Below are 25,787 nucleotides of genomic sequence, written 5' to 3' on the forward strand. Positions count from 1 at the left end.
GATTTTACACTGGCAATAATAGAAATACAAAGGGTAGCACTGGCAAAGTGTAGTCATCTGTTGAACACGAAGCCAGTGGTGCCCAGGGAGCCTTGAACATGACTCAGCTGTGATGGACAGTTACATCTTCTTAGGATAGAGTGGAAAGCAGTCAAGTTTTGTGTGTACTGGAGAAGCAGACGCTTTTCCCAGTATCCAGTGCAGGTGCTCATGGTTTACTCAAGCAAAGCTGCCCAAATTATCCAAGATTCCCAACCTACCAGGCTCCACATGTCAACGAAATTTCCAGTCAAATTCAAGGAATCAATACTGAAAACTTTTCATTTGGCTAAGTCAGTTTATGTATTTATAATCCATCTATTACTAAAAACATGTATTTTCACATGAAGGTATTTCAACACCAAAACTTAAAGGATGCTCTTAATATAAAAGGTGACTTGTTACGTTGGTTAGTTTTGGCTTTTTCTTTTGACTTAGAAGCAAGTGGTTCAATCTCCTTCATTGCCTCTGTCGCCCGAGCATTAATTGCTTCACAGAATGAAAACAGAAAAACTACAAATTGGCAGTTTTGGAAAGTGCTGAAATGAACTTTGTCTCTTGTAGAGATGTGGAGGGAACTGGAAAGGATTTGCTGAGTACACAGACTTGTAGTCAGATATTTGAAGGTGAGAAAATGAAAGGCCATAGGTAGTGTGCACTTAGAACATTCCACTATGATAAAGATTTGTATAATATTTCATCTCGACATCTGAGTCATCCAGGGCATTTAGAAGGACACCACATTTTATTCTACAAGTGTAAGAAATACATTGTTATGGTCCATTGTTAAAATGAGATGAGCTGAAGGTTTTAGGAATTACAAATAAGCTGGGGGTGATGGGAAATTCTTTGTCCCTGTTTGTCTCAGAACTCTGAGAGTTAGAAAGTTATAGGGCTGCCATGTGATTAAGCCCAGGATATGAAATGGGCAAAAGAGAACAGGGATTTCTCAAGATGAGGTGATTAAAAAAAAACAAAAACAAAAAACAGTGCCTTGCACCAAGTCAGTAAGTCGGCCAGTTTTGCCTTTTCTCTAGGCTGGCTTCCCATTGTGCAGAATTATGCCTGTAAAACTGCTTTGTTCCCATTAGTCTTTTGACTTCGTTCTATCTTTATCTTTAATACAGATAAGACTATCTAAACTAAAGACATTAAAGTGCCCCGCACCATCAAGAAGAACTGAAAGAATATTCCGTATTTCATGCACTTGGAGTTCTGTGCTTTTTTGGTACCTGATTATCCTGCCATCCTGAAAGAATATATTAAATGAGAAAAAGAGGCACAAATGGAACTCTGAGGAATACTGACACTTAAGAAGGGGCTCTAAGAGAAAAGAGTCCAGAAGGAGAAAATGAACAAGGTTATACAAGACAAAGAAGAAAACAACATCAGAAAGATTGTCTTGGCGGCTGAGGCAAGAGGATTTTCAGTTCAAGACCAGGTTGAAACAATAGTAAGTTCCTGCCTCAGAGGGAATGGAGGGAAGGGAAATATGTTGGGTAGAGTTTGTTTTGCTTTTCAGTTTAAGATGGGCACGGTCTACAATGACGGTAGAGCACATCAGTCAGACCCTGAGTGGCTGGTCACGAAACGTCTGTAGTCAGGATGCAGAGAGAAGCATGCTGGGACTTCTCCAGCTTTCCTGCCCAGGTCTCTCCATCTCTCTGTATGGTTACCAGGCCATGTTTATGGTGGGCCTTCTTTCCATCCATCTGCTTAAAACTCTCTGAAAATCATCTCCTGGAAACAACTAGAAGTGTGTCTCCTAGGTAATCTCAATCCAGGGAAGTGGAAAATAAAGGTTAACCATCACAATAATGTTGTGTTTGGATGTTTTGCCAACACGTATGTCTGTACCCCATGAATGCAGTGCCCACAGAGGCCAGAAGAGTGCATCCAAACCCCTACAATTGGAGTTGCAATTGTGAGTCACCCTAGAGGTACTAGGAACCAAGCCCAAGTCCTCAGGAGCAGGCAGGGCTCTAAACCACTGAACCATTTGAGTGGTCGCACAGTTGATATCTTAAACTATCTTTACTAATTACTTTTTTTCTTCCTCCTGATTTGGCCCAGACTAATAAACTGTATTTACATTTGCCTTCATCAAAACAATTAAACAAATAAGTCAATTTTAAATAACAGGGGCTGTCTACAAAATACAAAGACAAGCATTACAACTTTAAAAGACATAAACAATACCACCCGGTCTCCAGGGCTACCTTTCCTGAGCTCCTATCCCATGGTAGGTAGTATGCGTCTCCTTTTAGCTCAGTTCTCAAAAGAACCACAGAGAAAAATGTCATCGTTCCAAATGTATCAGTGGAACATCTGAATCTTGGATAGGTTAATAACTCATCAAAGCTCACATCCCTGGTAGCTGGTAAAAAGACAGGGTTCAAAGCCGGGTGGCCTGAAGTCACACTCTGTGTACTTCCCACAGCCTGCTTCCCAGTGTGGCTCTCAATTGATGTTTTTGTCCTCTTGGCTCTCAGCTGCTTCTTTTCTCAGCTTGCCTGGGAGGATGAAGAAAGCAAGAAACAGCTACCTAGTACTCAACTCCCACTGAGAATGCACAAAGGAAAAGCTTTCATGTGTATTTCTCCTCTACCAAAAGAAATGTTTTCTGTCATAAAAGGAGTAAAATTGAACCTTGTCTTTTTTTCCCTTTGCAAACTAAACTGATTTGTTAGGCTACAATCATGCAATTAATCTTCAGTCCTGGGAAGTTGATTTTTCTTAGTATATTCAGGACTGTATTCAGATTTATGTTATATGAAATTTCCTAAATTGCCCAACTGATAAATGAAAAAAGAAAAACAAAGCAAACACTGTCAATCTAAAATTCCATGTGTGGCAAAAATATCTTTCAATTGTGAAGTTTAATAAAGATATCTGCAATGCCTAAAAGAGGTAGGTCTATTATTGTAAGTCTATAATTGCAGGGAAGCAGGTCAACTGAGGCAGAAGGACCATGAGTGATAGGCCAGAATAGACAACGTGGTGAAACGATATCATCAATTAAAAACTTTAGAAGATATTTCAGTGGTAGATGACTCACCTAGCACACAGAAGGCTCTAGTTTCAAGGCCTACTACTACAAGCACAGTAAAACAAGAGCCTAGAGGAAAGTTCCTAAGGAAAAACAAATGAAGGAAAGAAGCGATCCAGTCAATAAAAAGAGAACTTTGTAGTCTATCCTCCTCACAGGTGATAGCTGATAAGCCTAAATTGTAATACCACCTCAATGTGTGTAGAGGAATAAATCTCTAAAGGTGGAGAGAATTGGGGGACCTAATTTTCAAGGTATGATTTCAACAGTTATGAGAAGCATCACTAATTATAGTCATTCCCAGTGCTCAGTAATCGTGCTTGTATGCGTTCACTTTAATGCCTAAGAAATCACCAAGAGAATGAGACATCTAAAAGCTATTCAAGTTCTGGCCTTTGTGTCACATATCTCTACCACGGGGAGACTTTACTTCCAAACGATGGGACATTCAACATCCACATGAATAGTATGACTCAGTCACCTAACCTCTGTTACCAGTATCTCTGGTGCTCAGAGAAGAGCTGTGAATGAATGACAGGGTTTTGGTGGTAGAACAGATTGTAAGTGTGGGTCCATCTGAGCAGGCTTTGTGTCACCAATGCAAGCTATTGCCACTGCCAAGCATCTAGCCAGCAATAAAGACTAACACTGTCACAAATGCATTCTAGCCTTTAGGGGTGTGGGGTCCACAGACTGCTTTGGGAAAGAACACAGTCCATCTGACTGGACAGACTCTAGGGACAATTTCAGCATTACTATCCCTACACTCCCCAGCCAGCACTATAGCCAAGAGATGACAGAGTATCATCAACCTCACATAAAATCACCATGAGGCCAGCTATCCTTAGACAGAGCAAAGAAGCAGCAGCAGTGGCCATGTGACCACACCACCCACTGCTCCTACCACACACTGTGCCATCAAAGCTCCTGGCCCACAGAACACTCAAATGACTCTTGAACAAAACCTACCTCTTAGCATGTGGTATCGAGCCCATTCCAGCGCACTAGTCCTGAGTCCATAACAGAGAGAGTAAACAAGGCACCAGACAGAGGAGAAGGGTAAAAGTCAGACCTGTCTCCATCTCACCTAAAGATAAAATGGAGAAGCTAGACTGCCCCCCCCCAATAATTTTAGGTAATGCTGCTGCCTATTTACTTTGGGATCCTTACACATGTAGGTGTCACTCAAACAAAAGGGCTACGAGAGATAATGAGGTACAATTCTTATGAGAAACTATGATGCTGGGATAGACAGGGTGAGCATTCAGGCGCCAGTCTATCCAGAAATAAAGCAATCTGGCCCTGATGACAACTCAGAAGTGCTGGCCTGGTAGAAGTGCTACCCAATGGGGACAGGAAGTTAGAACAGACAGTGAGACAGGGAATGATGAGTATAGATACGGTCCTGGGATAACTAAAATGAAATCATCCCAGTAACCCTGTTGTGCTCACTCAGAATCCTGGACAAGCTGGACTAAGATCTATGTGTGTCTAAGCTCAAAGGGTACACCATGGAGAACGCTGCTGCTGCCCCACCCACATTGTGTAAACATTGCAGGGAGGAAACCCTTTTCCTTCTACTGTATCAGCTGATAACGACTCCTGGATACTTCTGTCTCTGGAGAACCATGCTCATAAAAGCAGCAAACAGAAGCAATGTCACCTGGGAGGCTGTGACCACTGTTACAAAACCTTCCTGGGAGAAGACACTGCTGATGACTCATTCATTCTTTTACTCCTTGGACTGGGAGGCTTGCTGTCAAGCTGTTCGCCACAGCTTCCCCCTGAGCTCAAACTGGGGCAAAGCCTCTTTTATTTTTCCATTTTTATTAAATTGGATATTTCTTATTTACATTTCAAATGCTATTCCCTTTCCCGGTTTCCTGTCCATCAGCCCCCCAACCCCTCTCTCTCCCCTTCTATGTGGGTATTCCCTCCCCATCCTCCCCCATTACCATCCCCCCTTCAACAATCCCCTGCACTGGAGGTCCAACCTTGTCAGGACCAAGGGCTTTCCCTTTCCACTAGTGCCCCAACAAGGCTATTCACTGCTACCTATGCAGTTGGAGCCCAGGGTCCATCCATGTATAGTCTTTGGGTAGTGGCTTAGTCCCTGGAAGCTCTGGTTGGTTGGCATTGTTTTTCTTATGGGGTCATGAGCCCCTTCAGCTCTTTCAATCCTTCCTCTAATCCCTCCAACAGGGATCCCGTTCTCAGTTCAGTATTGGCTGTTTCCTTGTTTAAATACTCTGTCTCTGTCTCTGTCTCTGTTGCTCTCCCCGCCCCCATCTCTGTACATCTGTATGACTCTCTCTTTCCATCCCTCCCTCCTTCTCTCCATCTCCCTTTCCCTTCATTTTTCTCCCTTCTTCTCTCCCATGCCCCTTCCATGCCTTCCAAATCTTCCCTTACATCCTCTTCCATTTTTCTTCCTTTCTTTCTCCTTTCTCCTTTCTCCTTCTCCTGTTTTCCTTTCTTTTTTTCTTTTCATTCACTCTCTGTTTCTTTCTCTGTCACACACACACACACACACACACACACACACACACACACCCCTTCACATCTTCCCCTTCCATTTTTCCCTCTCTGTCTCCCCCTCCTCTCCTTCCCCCTCTTCCTCTCTCCTCTTCTCCCTCTCTCACCCCTCCTCTTTCACTGCTCTATTTTCTTCAGTTCCTTTCCCCTGAAGTGCATGGCTAACCAATTAAATTAAGAACTTCAATCACACCCTTTCAGGAACTTGATCAAAGACATGTGACCTTCAAATGATACGTATCTCCACATGACAAGAGGGTAGGAACTTAAAAATGCTAAACCAAGATTAACAAGAAAGAAGCCATTTTGCAGAGGCTAAGCAAGAGCCAGTGAAGAGAGCAAACACTAAACAAAACCCAGGAAATACTAACAGGAAGGAAACTAAAAAGAGGGCTTGGCAGAGTGCATTTTTGGGGTCCTTCCTCCACCCAGTAGCCCACATCTATTCTTGGCAGAGCCTTTTCATTTCCTTCCCAGATAATCTCTTTCTGTGCTATGCCTGCCTTAGAAGTCATGACTTTGTCTCCATCTCTCCTGGTGGCTGCTGGGTTTTTCCCCCAATCTGTACTACATTTTTCCTTAAATGTTAATAAAAATGTCCATGAGCTTCCTTTTGAATCCATTTCTAAATTATTTTATTAATGAGACTAAGATTCCCAAAGGGGTACTTTAATTTCCCTGGCAACATGCGTGACTTGTAAAACTCGATGGATTTCTAGCAAATCTCAAATCTAAAGAGATGAGTGGATTCTATCCCACTCCATTGTGTACATATATGGGACTGTCGTCAAAAATCACTTATTGTGGACTGCTAAGATATGCTGATACAACTTTAAAATCTAAGGCTTGAAGGAAAATTGTCAAATGCAAGTTTACAATCAGTGCAAATTGTGTGTCTATTTCCATTTAGTGCGACTCAAGTTCCTGGTGTCACAGGGCACTGCTTGTCATGTGAGGTCATCAGCTCTCTGTTACATTGTCATGTCTTTACTAAGTCATTACTCCAATGGCAGGACCATAGGAGCAATCATATAGAAAACTTACCCAAGCACATAGAAACCCTTCAGATTAGTTGTTTTATATGCCTCCCCCAACCCCACCCCTGTGTTACAACAGGACCCACCTGCAAATGAAAGAACTGACTTTGGAAATAATTTTTCCTGTGCTATGAAATTTATTCTGATTCTTACTAATCATTGTTCAGGCAGTTCTTTTCACACACCTAACCCACTGCAAAACAGATCACAGCCCAGCACTGTACTAGATAAAATTTTCCTAGAAATGATATATAATGTCATAGATTTTAATACCCTAAAATGTGGGGAGGGACTTCAAGGATACTTTACATCTTAATTTATAATCAGTGATAGGAAGGAAACTGAGGGCCTCAAAACTTCCAGGCAGATCATAGAACACATGTATTTTCCTTCAATTCTGATTCCCTGAGGCTATGAGACTAGAAGTTTATCTATGTGACCCAAACAAGGGGGAGGGTGTGGCTTGGGGATGTGTCACTTGAGTGGTAGAATACTTGTTTAGGACACACAGAAGTTTGAGTCTAGTCCCCCCCCCAAAAAAAAACATAAAAACATAAAGTAAACGTCTAAAAACCATGAGAAAATGCAATAATAATTAAAAAGATAATGTCATTAAAATGAGCTAGTCATCCTCCACAGATCTAACAGTTTCAAAAGTCATCATTTTCCATCAAAGGGAGTTTCAAATAGTTTGACAAATCATCATAATTAGGCACAAGATTAGCTCTGGATTTTATCAGAGGGTTTTGAAACAGAACATCCAAGTGCAGAACTGTTCAAATTGGTTAGGCTGTTCTCCCAGGCCCTTCCAGCTTTGGCCTTAGCCTACTTTCCTGGTTTTCATGTATAATTTTTTAATATTCTTTAAGAACTACATATACATATAAAATTAAATATAACAGCATTCATCCCACTCCTCTCCCAACACATCCCTGGGTCCCCTAAACACTCCCCTCCCAACTTCATGTCCTCTGTTTTGTTTTTATGTAACCCACTAAGTCCAATTGCTTTCGTCTGATCAAACCTTTCTAAGCTCCTCATAACCCATTGAACTAGACAGCATGTGCTTCCCTGTCTGTTTGCTTCTTCATTCCAACTGAGTAATTTAAACACCACTCTCTGAAAGAAACCGCTTGCCTTCAACACTGCTTTGTACAAAACCTCAGACATCCATACCAATTTGTCATTTTTTACATAAGTGTTTCATTGTCTATCTTTAAGTCTAATCTTACTTTCTTCTGACACAGACATATTCATTCACAAATGCAGAATATTAACAATGAGTATTGAAGGTTATTACACAGTGAGGTTCAAATGACAGTGGTTATCTAAATGTCACTTGGCATGTTTAATTTGATTCCAAACAAGAATTACACCATGTGTTTGATTTTGTTTCTAGGGTCCTAAATGTTTCCTATAACTAAAATCTTCCTTTGCAGTTTGCTTAAAAGCATTCAGATGGTTTGTCCAGCAGAGCACGGTCTTTAAATGACTGCTTCCTATTCGCCTTTAATATGTTCTTCTACTCTCTGCATTTCCTGTATGCTAGTAACGGAATCTAGGACCAGAGCTGATTCAAGATTAAACTATGGGAAAGAACACTTTAAAAGTATACAGATGGACATGATGTCCAGAGCTTTTCTTTTATCATGGTAATAAATAAATTCGTGATTTCTTAATTATATCATTAAGGGAGAATAAAGTGATGATATCCACATTTCATTATCCCTACCTTGTTTATAATCTGTAATGTTTTCATGTAGAGAAATTTCTTAATGAAAATTAAGTACTCTATGATCTTTATATATGACTCAAGCAGGAAAAGGGGACTTATTGTGTTCTTGTTTCTCTCAATGGGAATAAAAGTTTGCATAATTCTGCTAATGAGTGTTCAGTAACTGTGGAAAACTAGTTGGGGTCCATGACATTCTTTGGAGAACTAAACATGTGAACCTAGGAAGTGAAAGATTTCTGGAGACTAAAATTGGACTCTTTGCTGACAATATCAAGAACTAGAGAAAGGGTGGCCAGCTGTCAATGAGAAAGTCAAAGGGTTTTGTCAGGCCAGAGTATATGTTAGGGGTTCAAGTGAGTCATGCATGAAACAGAGATGAGAGGGTTACATCATGCCCTATCCAATAGACCACTAGGATAAGCGATAGGATCTGCATATATGGCAAACTACATTTCTAGTACCTGAGGGAAGGACTCATAAAACTAAAGGAGGCTGTATCTCTTATATCAAGAGACCCACGAATAAAGAGACCCTCAATACTATACTTGCAGTGGTGGGACTGGGACACCAACCCAGTCACAAAATCTTTGACCCACACCTGTCCTGCCTACAAGATGTCCTGGGGCAATGGTGGCTCAGAGCTTATGGGAGTGGCTGACGAATGACTGCTCTAACATGTCCTTGCCAAGAGAGACCCACGTCTGACACTGCCTGGATGGCCAGGAGCCAAAAGCTGTATGACTCAGAGACCTAAGGTAGAAACCAAATACGACTGACCAAAAGTCAATGAAATAATTCTTAGAGATATCCTGCTGTACTTGCTATACTCACAGATTAGTGCCTGCCCCACTCGTCATTAGAGAGGCTTCCTCCCGCAGCTATGAGGAGCAAATGCAGAGACCCACACACAGAGACATCAGGCAGAACTTGGAGAACCCTGTGAGTGTGGAGGAAGGATTATAGGAGCTAGCAAGGACACCAGGAGAACAGCCCACAGACTCAACTAAGCAGAGTTCATAAGAGCTCATAGGGGCTCACAGAGACTGAAGTGGTGAGCTTGGAGCCTTCATGGGTCTGTGTTAGGTCCTCTACACACATGCTGTGGGGGGTTGGAACTCTTAGCAGTGGGAGTTGGGTGTCTCTAACTCACCTGTTTGGGGATTTTTCCTCGGCCTGGGTTGTCTCACCCAGCCCTAATACGAGGCTCTGTGCCTAGTGTTACTGTTTCTTGTTATTCCATGTTTGCTTGACATCCCTGGGAGCCCGCTCTTTTCTCAAAGGTAACAGAGGAGCGGTGGATTTGGGTAAGAGAGAGGATGGGAGAAGAACTGAAGGAGTGTGGAGAGGGAAAACTGCAGTTGGACTGTATTATATGAGAGAAGAATCAAAAAGAAAAGAAGAAAGAGCCCCTTAATATGGAATGGTGTGTCTGAAAACTCCATTTGAGAAGATATGGCTTTAATCATCTGCTGGACCTGAGAGTACAAAGCCCTATTAAGTCACTTTAAAAGTTTCCCTTATCAAATATTTAAGAACAAAAGGTGTTTATTGGAATATTTAATGTTCAGTACATTTCAAAGAAACATTGAGAAACTAGTAGCAATAGATGAATACAGCTGGTCTTTAATTGTGAATGGAGTGTGTGTGTGTGTGTGTGTGTGTGTGTGTGTGTGTGTGTGTATGTAACAGTTTCTCTAAACAAGGGATAATGCTAATCCCAGAAACTACAGGTTGCCAAATAAAAAGCCTAATCCCAGGCATAGAATAACTCCTTCTGAGTTGTTGGTATTCCAAGGACTGGAAAAAAGTACATGTCATAGTTATTGCTCCTGGTTGCCTATCAGAATTTGATGGTGAAACTCTATTGCTGAAGACACACACTGATCATAGGACACGAGTAAGTCAAGTCAGTACTGCCTAGGAAACTTCTTGACTGCTAGCTAGCTTTCACAGTACTGGAAGCGCTCTCCAGGGGAGCAGGAGAGAGTCATCGTGTTCTTACTCAGTCTGTGAACCGCAATAAAGACTGGTGTGTCAAGATATACACTGGTGTGTCACTAATGTGACACCGGCGTATCAATAGTGGCATGAATGTTATGAGAGTTACCAAGTTTCTGCCTGGATCTTAGGCCTGTTCCACAGTAGGAAACACATGTTTTGTAGTATAAATCCAGCTGAATTCCCATGGTTGAGGACCTCATGGGTCCTAGGGATGAAGCTCGTTTTATAATTTTGATAAATTGACAGGGTAACAAACTGTCCTGCAATACATGTCTCTATGCTCATAGATTGGTGCACCTTTTAGTCTTTATCAGAGTAGCTTTTTGTGCAGCCAACAACTGTTAGTCAGCAACTCACAATTGATCACAGTGCAGAGAATAGTTGTCAGCAGAGTGCTTAGCCACAAAGAGGACATCTGTACTCTACCCCTCTCCAACCCAGCTCAGGGACAGCTCAGGGACCAATGCAGAAGACAAGGAAGAAATACATAAGAGCCAGAGGTCAGAGAGAGACCAGAGCTGGACATGACAGAGCTACCGTACCCATGAGCTACAGCAGCTGTGCGATTGCCTATACACGACATGAACAAAATCAAGCCAGTAACATTTTAATGTGGCGTGGGGAAGACTTCTCAAGTCTTCTATCCTATTTTGAAAAGCTATTGACAGTTGATGGTGCTGGAGAGGAAGAATCAGTTTTCATTCATTATGTGGCTTATGGACACGCTGCAGTGGCCCCATATCTATTTATATTGACAGCACTAATTAGAATTGATCAGTTATTAAATATTTTAAAAGAGGACAAGTTGGAGGGTTTGGGAGGTTGGGTGGGTCTGGATGAGTAAACAGGTAAGCTGTGATGATTATCATCAAAATACTTTATTTGAAATTCTCAAACAATATATCATTTAATTGTCAAAATTCAGTTGGTTAAGAAGTGAAATTTCAGACAACTAAAAGTCAAGGGCTTAGCCTACAAACGCCTTAATATTGATCTCTGTGGGTCTCATCCCACTGTGCCTTAGGCTGTAATCCATCTTCTCCTTGGCCATTTCCTGCCCAGTCATTTGATATTTCAGCAGAATTCTGTCTTATTTAATGTATTTCTCCTTAATGGATGGAAAAATAACTTTAATTTAAAAATATAGTGAATTAAATGAAGAGACAAAAACCATTAAAAGAATTCTAAGCTTGTCTTAGGCGCCTTCGAATGTACAACATTAGCAAGGTTTGAACATACACATTAGAACTTGTTCATTCATCGATGGACTCTGTTTAAATTTATTGATTATTTATATTGAATGTATCAATAGAAAATATGTTTTTCTATTAATAAAGTGAGCTCTATTGATAAACTTTCTTACATTAAAACTTTACTGCACTCATGCAGAAATTTAACCTAAAATGAGATATTCTTTAGTAACCAAGTGTTTAATTAGCTAGTACCTCACTTAATATTAGCACGTGTGTTTGCAATTAAATTTGTGTAAGTTTCTTTCATTGCCTTTATCGAACATTATGATCAATATTTCATTCAACTCATCAAATAAAGTTGTAAGTATTCTCCTTTTCTGAGAAATAAAATTATGTTTATTTTTCCTGGAAAATGTAGCAGAAAATTTCTATGAAAGACTAGATGCTGCAAAAGTCTGATGGCAAATGAGGTCTACGTGGAAATGAAAAATAAGTTCTTCAGTTTGAGAACTTATGTATTTCTAAACACTTCATGGCTTCATAAAGGTTCACAAATGTACGCATGTGTATGCCTACATGCACATGCATATATGTGTATATATAGGCTAGTATGCATATGTTTATGTTTACGCATATACATGAGTAGATAGATAGATACATGTGCAGACAGAAGGATACATAGATAGATACATAGATGGTAGCTTATTTACAATCTACTCTTCCACAGTTTTCTTTTTCACACTGTGATATTTCTCATCCAACTTTTTCTCTTTTGCTTGTCATAGTTTGTTAGAAACATATAGTTTCTTGTTTTCACTTCCATATTCTATTGATTTCTCTTTCATTATTATTAATGTCTTCGTTCTCATGGGACTTATGTTTGCTTGGTGCATCTTCGGCATCTTGAACTGAATGTGTATTTTTTTTCAAATTCCATTTCCATCCAAAGCCTTTTTCAGCTCTAAAATGCCATGTGAAGATTTGTAAATCCTAAAATTCAACAATTCCCATATTAATCACATATTTGAACGTAGACTATTTGCATAAAATCCAACTGTTAGAATATCATAAGCTATACTTTTCCTTTTAAAAATGTCTAGTGTGGGGGTTGGGGATTTAGCTCAGTGGTAGAGTGCTTGCCTAGGAAGCGCAAGGCCCTGGGTTCGGTCCCCAGCTCCGAAACAAAGAACCAAAAAAAAATGTCTAGTGTGGATGGATTATAGTCACAGAACACAATTCATGTGTCATTAGTTCCTTGGGATTTATTGGGGTTTCCTTTATGGTCTAAATAAATTTCCAACATGAGACAATAAACAAGGTATGTGAGGATGTGAAAACACTGTTGTTTTGGTACTGTGTTTACGAGCATATCTCTGTTGCTGTATGTTTGTGAAAATCTTTTAGGGAATGCAATATAACCACACATACATGAGGAAAGGGACTGCATAGGTATGAGTAATTTAGGGATCACAACATGGGGATGGTATCTTATATCATCCAAGGTCCCAATGATATTACCAGGGTCTTATTAGAGGAAGGATTATGTCAGAATGGAGAGATCATAGACCACTGGCTTTGAAGGGAGAAATGAGTGACATGTAAGTATCTGTCTGTAGTCACCAGATACTAGCAAAGTCAAGGAGACTTCTCTCGAGAGTCCTGAAGAAATTTGCTACCAATGCATTGATTTTTGTGACCAGAATGTTCACAGCTTACTTCTGGATTCCAACATTATAAGAAGATAAGTACCTACAATAGCAGTCAGAAACACATAGAATCCTTATCGACCACTTCAGGGATCTCTGTAATGCTTCTTTTAAATCCTTGACCCATGTGTTTCCACAGTTCAAACTGCGATGTATACAGTTCACTACTGCCTATTTTGTATGAATTCTTTCTCAGTCTAATTGGTTTGGCTTGTGAGTTTGTGTTTCCCTGAGGCTGTTAACTAACATGTCAAGCAATATACACTGAAGCATAAAGGAAGCATAGTCCCACATCTGTGTAACACCAGGTTGGGTTTTTTAAAAGGCAAGAGCTCTCACTTACAGCTGAAGAGTCAGGACCACAGACATACTACAGAGCTCTCCCTCAGGAATTTCTCCTGGGCTGCAATACTGGTAAGAGAGTCTTATGACTGTGATCTGAGACTTTATGTCCCATGTATTAAAAAGAAGAATGCAGGGAAGTAAAAGCACAAGGCCCACTGGGTTACATGTGCTTAAATCAATTCTCCTAGAGTTTGCTGATGGAAAACAGTCATTCCAGGAGGTCCAAGTTGCTACTACAAAGATCTGTGTCAAATAATGCTGTCCAAAGGTCATTCCTCCACATACTGTTCCTACTGTCTGATTCCCAACAGCCAAGTTCTTGGTATTTCCTTAGAAATTTCATTAGACAAAACTTCCCTTTTTCTTCTTTTGATTTTTTGTAAGTTGTTTTAATGAAAATAATACTTGCTCATACAATATATTCTAAACATGGTTTTCCTTCCATCATCTACTCCTGAACTCTCCCCATCTTGCCAATCATCTAACTACATGCCCTTTTTCTCTTCCTCTTTAAGAAACAACAGGCAAATAAAAACCTACCTGCATGATGTGCTGGTGCAATGGTGGTACAAGCATTGTGGAAGTAACCAACCACGAGCTTCTATAGATTCTTCAAAAGAAAATAGATAGAAGGACTCAATAATCCTTGTGAGGTATCCATGGCGTCAACTTTCTTTTCTACTGTTTTCCATAAACCTAGTCTGAAATCTAAAGCTATTTGGAAACATGAGGGTGGTGGCCAATGTGGTTGTACAGGGCACTGGAAAAAAACAGGGTTGTGTGTCAAAGGGCAAACAGTGGCATGGCTGGAGACTTAGATATGATCAAATGGCCAGAGCCAGTGAGCTTAAAATTAGTTGCATTTAAAATAAGTTCTTTGAGATCATTTGGTTTTCAGTAAGTTAATGCCTTTAAGCTGTCACTGAGCTGATGCTTTTGGTTATTATAACTTTAGTTCATATGAGTAGAAATATTTTGGACCAACTTCTTCTAAAGCAGGTTCTCAAACTTCCTAATGTTGTGACCCTTTAATACACTTACTATATTGTAGTGGCCCCAACCAAAAGAATTACTTCGCTTCTACTTCATAAGTGTAATTTTACTACTATTATTATGCATAATATAAATATCTGATATGCAGGATATCTCATATGCAACCCCCAAAGGAGCCATGACTACAGGTTAAGAACTACTGTTCTGAGGTATAAACAAACACACCAGGATACTTGTTGCTACACAGATGAGTATTATTTGTTCTTTCAGCTCTCTTGTCTTTAGTCTGTGAATAATACTATATTCAAGCCACTTATAAACTGTCAGACTACCCATAATTTTAGTTGCTAAATTTACTAGTACAAAAACCCGGGGGGGGCAATAAAAAAGAGTTCAATCTCGAGAGACAATTCAACATTACTCATTAAAAAGGAGTTCTGAAAAGGAAATGAATTGCTAATTACAAAGGTTTTCTCTAAACAGTGTGCCCTACTGAAAAAGATCTATACAGTGAAAAGAAATACTAGAAATTTTTGCCTTATAAATTATGCATTCTTTAATGGTACATTATCCCAATAAAGTTAATTTTCATAGCTGCACATACTTGCAAAGGACAAAAATCATGAGACTCCAAGAGCTAATAAAGGGTGCTGAACAAAGCAATACAAGGCCTCTAGCTCTCTTTAGCACTTTTCAGTGAAAGAACGCTCATGTTAAATTATACCACAAAGAAGCATTTAGAAAAGTGAAAAAAAAAGCTCAGGAAACCCTACAAGACAGATGGCATGGTTTCCTCAACAAATGCATTGCAAACAGAAAAGGAGGTACAGAAAACCTGTCTATTAGAAGAAACAAGCACCATGTCAAAAACCATGGTCTAGAAAAAACTTGCTTATAAAATCAATTCAAATGAGTCAATCAAATGAATCAATCCAATGCAGAAACTAAGGCACATGATGAATATTAATTGGTATCAATGAACTTCTGGCAGGTTTTAAAGTTTTTTTATAGTGAGGATAAGGGCTGCATGCTCAAGAAATTTGTTATCATTTAGATACACAAGCTGAATTAGTTGCAGATGAAATTCTCCAATGTCTAGGATTTCATTCAAAATAATCAGGAGGTTGTGTAAGGCACGTCCATGTATCGGTACATAGGAACAACCATGAATTCAAACAAGAACGATGGTGGATTAGAATGTTAAGTAATAGGCAAGGTGGAGAATGGCAGGGCTGAGGTTGTGGGTTACCCTTCCCTCCATTTGTTTATATTTGAAAATTACTATATTAAAAATGTTAAGTGATAAATACTCATTTAAATGACTATAACCACATAACATTATTATTTTTCCTGTTGATAAGGTCTCACTTTGCAAAGTGTTTTCCCCTAACACAAACAAAAAAAAAACAAACTGTGGGTATGTGTGTGTGCACAGGTGTGCCCACATGTACAAGCACACATGTGTGTATTGCATTCTCACATACCTTCACAGCTATATTTCCGACCTGTGCTGTTTACTTCACTAGGGTGAAGAGGATTGGGCTATGGAGCTGACAGCATCATCCAGGTAGCAGTAACCATATTGACAACACAGGCAGATAATGAGATGGCTCAGGAAGTAAAGGTCCTGCTGCCAACCTAAAGGACTTGAGTTCAATCCTCAGACCCACATGATACACTGAGAGAACCGACTCCTACAAATTGTCCTCTGATCCCCGCATATGACCCAAGGTAGGTGTGCTCCCATATGAGAACACAAATACAAATAAATTAATAATGATAATGATAATATTAATATTACAGAGACAAAAGAAGAGGGGTGTTGTAATGCATTCATGTGTTAAAAATAAGAATTGTCTCAGCAACTTAAATGTTTTCAGTCATAATAATCTTATTACACTAGGATTTACTTTGATATATAGTGTATAGCCAAATCAATTATCCATACACCGTTAGTTTAATACATGAGCAAACTCCAAAAGCAAGGAGGGTCCTTTAAAAATCATGCCATAGTACAAAAAATAGTCCATGGTCTTACAATGAGTAAATTCATAGTAAAAGCAGTCCTTTACCAAGAAAAGGCAAGGAAAACTTCACGTATGTTAAACGTTGTTACATGTGTTTGTAGGCTCTTTCTTCTCTAGGCATTTGACACAGTCACACTGTACAACTCTCCACTTAAAGCAGGCTTTCTGGAGATGGCAATGTCCTTATCCAGAAGACAGGTGCCATGCTTTAACCCAAAACAGTGCTTTAAAAGCTACTAACTGATCTTCAATCCTCTTTCTGGTTTCATGAAATATTTCGGGTTCACCTGTTGACAAATGCATTTAAGGAATTGTGTTAGACAAGCAGTTACCCCCAGTTAACAACCCAAAGAGAAAACCCAAAAGGCAAACACAATTTAAGAAATGGCCATGGGGTGTATACAGTTCCCAACCCTGATGACCCCCAGATGTCCTTCCCGCTCACCGCTGAATGGCTTAGTGAGACACAGCTGTTTAGAAAACTGATCAAGTTAGTGCCGTCACCATCTAATCACAATCGCAACCAAGCCTTTGACACACAGCGGAGGGCAGCTCAAATTCAAATCACAACTTGGATCTTTCTGTATATGCCCATTTGAGATTCCCAGTAAATTCTCTGAGAACCTACCACATCCTCTATTGTGTTCTGCGTCTCCCTAGCACATCTTACGATGAAGGTTGCACCTTGAAGAGAAGCAAATATTCAATGAATGTATATACTTAAATCGCAGGATGATGGGGGAATAGCAAGGTGACAGGCAAAGACAACCACTTTCAAATCCTGATTAAATATGTAAATACCCAGCATCTCAAAATGTTAAGGCATTTATATGCAGCATTAAATGTTCTCTCTTCTCGGCTGTTAAAAGCAATGACTTCATGAAATTCGCTAGCAAATGGATGGAACTAGAAAATATCACCCTGAGTGACGTAACCCAGTCACAAAAGAACATACATGTCATGTACTCACTAATAAGTGGATATTAGCCCCAAAGCTCAGAATACCCATGATACAACTCAGAGACCTTATGAAGTTTAACGAGAAGGAAGATCAAAGTGTAGATGTTTCCGTTCTACTTAGAAGGGACAACAAAATAATCATGGGAGTAGAGGGAGGGAGGGACCTAGGGGGGAAAGAGGAAGGGGAGGGAAGAACGGGGAGGAGCAGGATCCGGTATAGGAAGAGACAGGAGAGAAGTACTGAGAGTAAGGAAAATGAATAGAAATATGTAGCAGAACTGGGGTAACAACTAGAAGGTCCCAGACCCCAGGGAAGCAAGAGGTTCCCAGGACCCAACAGGGATGACATTAGCTGAAATACCCAACAAAAGGGAGAGAGAACCTGTAGAGACCTCCTCCAGAAGATAGGCAGCCCCTAGTTGAGGGATGGGGCCACCCACCCACCCATCTCAAAATGTTTAACCCAGAATTGTTCCTGTCTAAAGGAAATGCAGGGACCAAAAAAATGGAGCAGAGACTGAAGAAAAGGCCATCCAGAGACTGCCCTACCTAGAGATCGATCCTATCTGCAGACACCAAACCCAGACACTATTGCTGATGCCAAGAAGTGCTTGTTGATAGGAGTCTGATCTAGCTGTCTCCTGAGAGGATCTGCCAGCACCTGACTAATACAGATGAAATTACTCACAGCCAATCATCAGACTGAGCCAGGGGACTCCAGTGGAACAGTTAAGGGAAGGACTGAAAGAGCTAAAGGGATTTACAACCCTATTGGAAGAACAATATCAACTAACCGGACTCCTCAGAGCTCCCAGGGACTAAACCACCAACTAAAGAGTACATGTGGAGGGACCCATGGCTCCAACTACATATGTAGCAGAAGATGGCTTTATCTGGCATCAATGTGAGAGGAGGCCCTTGGTCCTGTGGAGGCTCAAAGTCCCAACATAGAGAGATGGTGAAGGGGTGAGGCAGAAGTGGGTGTGTGGGTGGAGGAGCACCCTCATAGAGGCAAAGGGAGGAGGGATAGGATGGGGGGTTTTCAGGGGGAAAACTGGGAAGAGGGACAACATTTGAAATGTAAATTAATAAAATAACCAATCTTTTAAAAAAGTTCTCTCATGGTAAATGTATCCAGATGATAAAGACTTAAAAATTATATATATATATATGTGTGTGTGTGTGTGTGTGTGTGTGTGTGTGTGTGTGTGTGTGTGTGTGTGAGAGAGAGAGAGAACACCTGCTATTTGTAAAATCTTAAGTGTTTTGTTCTCCTTGTTAGGTCAACTAGCATATGTATAATTAATACTATCATAGACTCTAACAAGAACTCAGCACTGAAAACTCACAAATGGAAATGTTTTTTTAATTTTAGTATTGGTCTCTGAGATTTTAAACATGCATCAGTCATAAAGTATGATCTATTTTCATTGCAGACAAAACATTGTCAGAAATATCAGTCTTCTAATTTGCATAGTTTTCCATATATTTTACAAAGTATAACTGGAAAGATGAACTTTATCTTTTCCACAATTAAAATCTTAGCAACTCTTGAGAGCTTTGTGTAATAGCCACAACCCCTTAGAAACCAAGTGTTTTCAGAACACTTTTAAAAGAGTGGTTTGTGGTATTTTGTTTGATCTTCAAGCACCAGAGACCTGTGACCATGCATACCACAAATATATCTCAAGTATACTCTTAAACTTTGGAGTCTACAGAAACATTCATGCAAATAAAAAAGAAAAGAAAGAAAAACGAATTGGAAGACTAAATTTCCAGGAAGAAAGGTAAGCACGTGTTACCAGCCAACACTTCTTTCCCAGAATAAATAATCATAAAGAAAATACTAGACTTTCAAAGAACTAGACTTTATACACATTTTCTAAGGGGGAAAAAGTAATCCTAGATTTTTTTATTTTATTTTACATAGAATTCAAAATGGATCTTTAAACACTTAACCTTAAGAGTGGTTAGTACATAGCACCCATTTCTTCTTGGGATATAGGGTATATTTTGATTTTAATCTCCTAAAACGCCCAGCAGTTTGAAAAGGGCTCTTTAATCAAATGTCCCAGATGAAGCAAAGATAAACTATGGAGACCTGTATTTTGTTTTATTCTTCTCTCATATAATAAATCCCAACTGAAGTTTCCTCCCTCTCCATTCCTCCCAGTTCCCCCACCCACCACTCCTCTCCCCCAGATCCATTCGTCCTCCATTTTCCTTCAGAAAAGGCCAGCCCTCCCAGGAGAACAAACACAGCATAACAAGTTACAATAAGGCTGGACACAAACTCTCATATCAGGGCTGGACGAGACAACCCAGTAGAAGGAAAAGGGTCCCAGAAGCAGGTGAACAAGTCAAAAATACCTTCACTCTCACTGTTAGGAGTGGAAGGACCAAAAGCTAACAACCATAACATATTTGCAGGGGACCTAGCATAGACCCATGCTACTTCAGTCTCTGTGAACCCCTATTAGCCCTGCTTAGTTGATTTTGTGGTCTATGTTTGTCTGGTGTCTTTCATTCCCTCCGGCTCCTCTGGCTGTGGTGGTGCTTGCAAGGAAGATTTACTAAAAGAGGCAGAAGCAGTTTGAGACCAATCTACACATTTGGGAGCTGGAGAGATGACTCAGAGGTTTCGAACCAAGCTATCCTGTCTCCCTTGAATTAAGTAATAGTAATTGTATTAGCTAGATAAGCTGTCATAGCACTGTCCTTAAGTCAAGTGAATAAACAACAGCAATATTACCTCAAGGTTCTCAAAACTGGGGACCTGAAGGTACAAGGGGGCTGGTGCTCTGACCTCTGGTGGTTTGCAGGTTATATGCAGCCCTCGTTGGCAATTGGTGTTTTCTTTGTTCATGTGATTCTTTCTAAATTTTCAGTTATGTAAGAATACTACTCATACTGAATTAGAGACCCACCAATTCCAACATGACCTCATCTTAATTACATCCACAATGGTTCCACCTCCAGATAAGGTCGTATCTCACTATACCATAGGTTAGGGCTTCCAAGTAGCAATTTTGGAGATAAATAACAAAATGTATAATAGGAATTAAAAGAATTGGCTCCAGTAATGTGTATAACAAATCATCTATAAATACACAGACAAGCAAACAACTATGAAATGTAAAAAAGGAATTTTACATATTGAAGTTTATAGATCTCTGTAATCTCAATAATGCATTTACACAAGCATCTTAGATACATAATAATAATACCAACACTGTAAAGACACAGCCAGCGATCCAAGAGTGCATTAAATCACAATTTATTCACATCTTATGGGGAAAGATTAAGGGACACTAAGAGGACCCTTTGAAAATGTTGTGTGGTAGTCCAGTTTAGTCAAAGGTAGACAACAAGAATAGTATCATTTTTCTAATGGTACAAGGAATTATTTATTAAATTACGACTTAGTAAATACTGTCTGAGATTTAATCACCTTATTAAGTTGCTTCCTAGGAATCTCCTCGACTTAATCTAAACCACCTTTGAATGTTAATAAGGAAAATGACCTCATGTGTCATGGGATCTAAATAGTGGACTAAGTCAATGGCTCACTTTCAGTATTTTAACCCATACCATGGGGCATGTCAGGACCTCCCAGAATTAGGCATATAGAGTTACTTTGGTACAGCAAAGAACCCTAGCAGGCTAGTCTGGAAGAGGGCAAGAGGGCCTGTAGGACTATCAGGAGTCTCTCCTAACACTCAATGAAGTGAGCACCTTACCTGCTGTTGGTATCCAAGAGGAATTCAGACCACAGGCAATCTTCAAACTCTGAGAGGAATCAAAGATAGTTTTCCCCACAAGACCTGTTGGAGAAGGAAAATGGTCAATCTGGTTTATAAAAATAAACATGGCATTTCTCATGACAGAAGATAATGAAGCATATCCAGCAACCTTGCCTTAATCAATGTCTTGTTTTTTAAAAAGTTATACTACTGCCTTGAGTATAAAATGGTCCCCACTGCTGTCATATGGTCTGTGATATGTGGGCGATAATGGTATGGCCATAAACCCAAGCTAAGGCAACACCATTGGGTGCTATATTATGCTGAAAATGCTTTGTTCCACTGAAAGCAAGGAAGGTTAGTGGCAGGAATGAAGTTGATACAAACGTGTAATTCCTTACTGTATCCGCTCATCACATATATCGCATGTATATGTGCATGCATATGCATGCACATGTGCATATATACTCCAGTTGTCGAATGTTTTCCCCTTCCAAATATCACATAAAATTTCATTTGTCATGGTAACAGTATTGTACTGTAAGAGTGAGAATTTCACAAGTCATGAGGGATCCTTTGGGAATTGACTAATGTCCCTCTTGTGGAGTGGATTCTTCATGAAAAGATCAGTTCTATCCCATTTCCATCTCCTTGTCCCTCTGTCATCTCTCTGCTCTTCCCCCATGAGATGACACAGCAGAAAGTCTACACTAAAAGATAAAACTTTGATCTTGGATTTTTCCATCCTATAAAGCTGGGAAAGAAAGACTTCTATTTTCCATAAATTACCCAGTCTCAGCTAACCTGTTAAGCAGTGCAGAGTGAATAAAGACATCTTTCTGATTTGTTTCTTGGCTCTCCTGAACCAGTTTTACTGGATGCCAATTGTCAGTTCTTTGACATGAGATTTGAACAGGCAGTGGTATACAGGAGGCACAGGCTACTGTAAAGTTGCAAGAGGGCTATAAAGATCCCAAATGGTCACATGTTTTCTGTAGACCCGTGGATACTGCCATTGTCTGCTCCCTGGCACACTGACCAGGCCTTTTGTGGAAGCTTCCCTCTGTACCGAATATAATGACCTTCTGAAAGCAAATTATGCCAGGATTGCAGCTGGCTGAGGTGGCAGAATCCTTCATAGATTGGAGTGATACAAAATGACTACTGATCTAGAATCTTGCCCCTGCTAGACATTGGTTGCATGGCTGGTTTAGTATAAAAGTAGTGGGGCTGAAGCAAATATATAACCAGCGAAGTATGTGGAAGGTCACTTATTCACCAAGAAAAAGAAACAAAAAATTTGAAAATATTCTGAAGATCTCATTAGTGTCCTTTCTATAATGACAATCAAAACTCTGAGTAACTGTACCAGTTGTTACTAATTCTTCTTTGGACACTTCAGAATGATGAAACTTGTCCTACAGTCCAGATTAGAGTTTATTTATCATGCACACAGATATCACCTTGCCCTGAAGTATTCTTTAAGCAAATAGTAAACAAAATATTATGGTACCAGTGGCTCTGTGTGCTATCAGTTACTTTTAACTCATATGGAACAGGTACTGTTAATGCTTGAATGAATAATTAGACGCCCACCTTAAAGGTAAGAAAATCAAAGTGCAAAGATGGGTGTGTGACTTGGCCATTCAGCCATTGATCTTTCATGGTCACTGTGATAAACACCCATGACAGTAGATCTAATATCCTTTGCTCAGTGCCAGGCATTCAATCAATATGAATTCAATCAATTATAATTCTAACATTTAAATAAAATATAGATGAATTAAACACTTTTAAGGCTTTAATTTAATATCTGATAACACTGCCTCTAAGTTGTGATCTTCTTTCTTCAAGATACTGAGTCTTCAATGCAATGAAGACAGCAGTGACAGGTCCAAAACCGAGGTGCCTTCCCACTCATAGTCGGCAACTCAATTTACAGAGAATCTATGGAGTAATCACAATAAATACCAGTGTGAATTTCAGAGTTTGCTGAGTCACTTCTGGTTTTTCCACAATTCCTGGCATCCCAATGCATTAAAAGATTAAATCATCAATGACTTTTATTATTTTCCATTTCTAAAACTCAACATCTAAACACTTTCCTCTTAAAATTGTTGAATGTGACTTGGTGTTTGGAGCTCTAATTCAGCATCTCGAATAACATCTACATGTATAGTAATCCTTTAGGTGGCCAGGTACGTTGCTCATAACCAGTTAGTCCTTAGATGCATTCAACTGAATGTACCTTTGGCTCACAATGCCCAGGTGCTGCCAGAAAGACAATCCTAAAACCACAGTGTCCGAACCTGTGGAAGTTGGAGATTAATTAGCAATCATGCCTATACAACAACTCTTTACCATTTCCCATAATTCAGTTAGTATCTTCCTGTGTGGCTGAACTGGACAGCTTCTAGAATGATGTATGTGCATGTCTCACACATGCTCTAATGCCATGAGATGATCCTCCACTATGTGAGCTTGGGCCTCTCCCACACGCTTGTCTCAGGTTCCAGAAAGCAGCATTTTTCATGCTTCTGATGGATGTGTTTTCTGGTGTCCCTGAAACAAGCATGTAGTTTTCTGAGTAAGCTGTCGACCCCTAATACCAAATGCTCTTCCGGAACCCTCAGAATATGACCTCATTTCAAAACAGGGTTTATCTATACGGAATTAAGTTAAAGTGAGATCATGCTGGAATTCCAACCTTACTAGTATCCTCACTGAAGTGAGACACACAGGAATACACAGGGAAGAGGCCCTGTGACTATAAGGCAGTGGTTGGAAGGAGGCATCTCTAAGCCAAGGATTACGAGGGATTGATGGCAATCCCAGAAGCTATGGGAAAGGCATAGAACAAAGTCTCTATCAGTGGCTTCAAAGACAGTATGGCCTTTCTGACGCTTTGACTTCGGAATTCTAGCTATGTGACTATACAGGAATAGGTGTGCCCTGTGATAAGCTACTTAACTTGTGCTAAGTCATTAATGTGCACAGCCAAATGATGATCCAAGGGATGTGTCAGCACTAAATAGGAGGAAGTAAAATGCCACATTGAACAGTAAAGTGTAAATAGGGGTGAGGATTGTGGCCAGGCTTCCAATTATTAGAGAGATTTTCTATATTATTATGGCAATTACCCTTTATCATACTGTCCAAGAGAACTCCTGGTTTCTGTACACAAGGTGGTTTGTTTGTTTGTTTGTTTGTTTGATCGATCGATTGATTGATTGTTGCATTTTGGGTACGTTGTAATGTCAGTAATTCAGCTTTGTGTTAAGTTGGCTGCATTTGGCTTCAACTAATAGAAACATAGGTATCAAGGCAGAAGGTTGAGACATTTAATGTTTCTGTCAACATGAAACTTGTTGGATTTGATTTGACAACTGTATAGAAGTGTGGTATTAAAACCTCTAAGATTCTCTTAGCCTTTTCTGCATGGTTACAAGATATCTATCCCAGCTCTGCAGATTGTGTCTGCATGACGCAATCACAGTGAGGAAAGGGAACATAGAAAAGTTGAGACATTTTTATAACTTGTCTTGGTCTTATCATCAGAAAGGAGCTAGTCTTTGGGGGAATCTTCCCATCTCTGGACAGAAGTGAGCCCAAGTGTGATTCCTAAATGTGTGGAAGCTTGAAAGTAAGTTTCTTTTTAGCAGTCTTATGGTCACCAACAAGGGAGAAAATGAACAGAGAGATTTGGAGCATGACTCACAGACAGGCAGTCAAGAGTGTCAGATGTACACACCTCCAAACAAGATGTTTTAAAGCACAATTTAAAGCAATGTTTCTCAACCTGGGAGTCTTGAACCCTTTGGTGATCTAATGACCATTTCACAGGGGTCACCTAAGACCATCTGCATATCACATCTTTACAATTCATAACAGTAGCAAAAGCACAGTTATATGAAGTAGCAACAAAAATAATTTTATTGGTGGGGGTCACCACAACATGAGGAACTGTATTAAAGGGTCACAGCATTGGGAAAATTGAGAACCACTGCTTTAAAGGGACTTTTAGAGATGGCAAAGCAATTATAAACATCTCTGTAAGCTCATATGTTCTGTTGGGGTGAACATGGAGTGGTTGAACATGAACTCCAATGTCAGCCTGGGTTCAGATTCCACCACCATTTAGATGTGTGACTGTGGGTAAATCACTTCATTTATAGATCTTGGACAGTGTCTTACAAGGAAAGATAATATTGTTAAAAATAAATGAATACCGCATAGTACATGACTACATGGATAATATTTCACAGATATGTATTAGTCCACTTTTGTTACTACAATGAAACAACTGAAGCTGCAGAACTTATAAAGTAAGGAATGAGTTGTCAGGTCTGTTCCAAAGTCAAGGAACCAAATGTAAATGACAACGTTTCTTTTTGTCATCAGTGCCCCAAGCCGGTGTAGGGCAT

The 25,787-nt window shown here is 39.8% G+C and overlaps 1 long non-coding RNA gene across 1 annotated transcript in view; it reads right to left on the reverse strand.

Moving 5' to 3' along the window:
- Positions 1-8,352: 8,352 nt before the first annotated feature.
- The window catches only part of LOC120096602 (uncharacterized), a 58,360-nt gene continuing 40,925 nt past the window's right edge, over positions 8,353-25,787 (reverse strand). Inside the window, exons 2-5 of the long non-coding RNA XR_005493253.2 lie at positions 21,361-21,444; positions 17,289-17,344; positions 14,181-16,947; positions 8,353-12,579 (exon numbers count right to left, since the gene is read on the reverse strand). This is a non-coding gene — a long non-coding RNA (uncharacterized LOC120096602). The remainder of the gene's footprint in view (positions 12,580-14,180; positions 16,948-17,288; positions 17,345-21,360; positions 21,445-25,787) is intronic.

Source organism: Rattus norvegicus, chromosome 14 (assembly GCF_036323735.1).
Source record: "Rattus norvegicus strain BN/NHsdMcwi chromosome 14, GRCr8, whole genome shotgun sequence".
NCBI classification, from domain to species: Eukaryota; Metazoa; Chordata; class Mammalia; order Rodentia; family Muridae; genus Rattus; species Rattus norvegicus.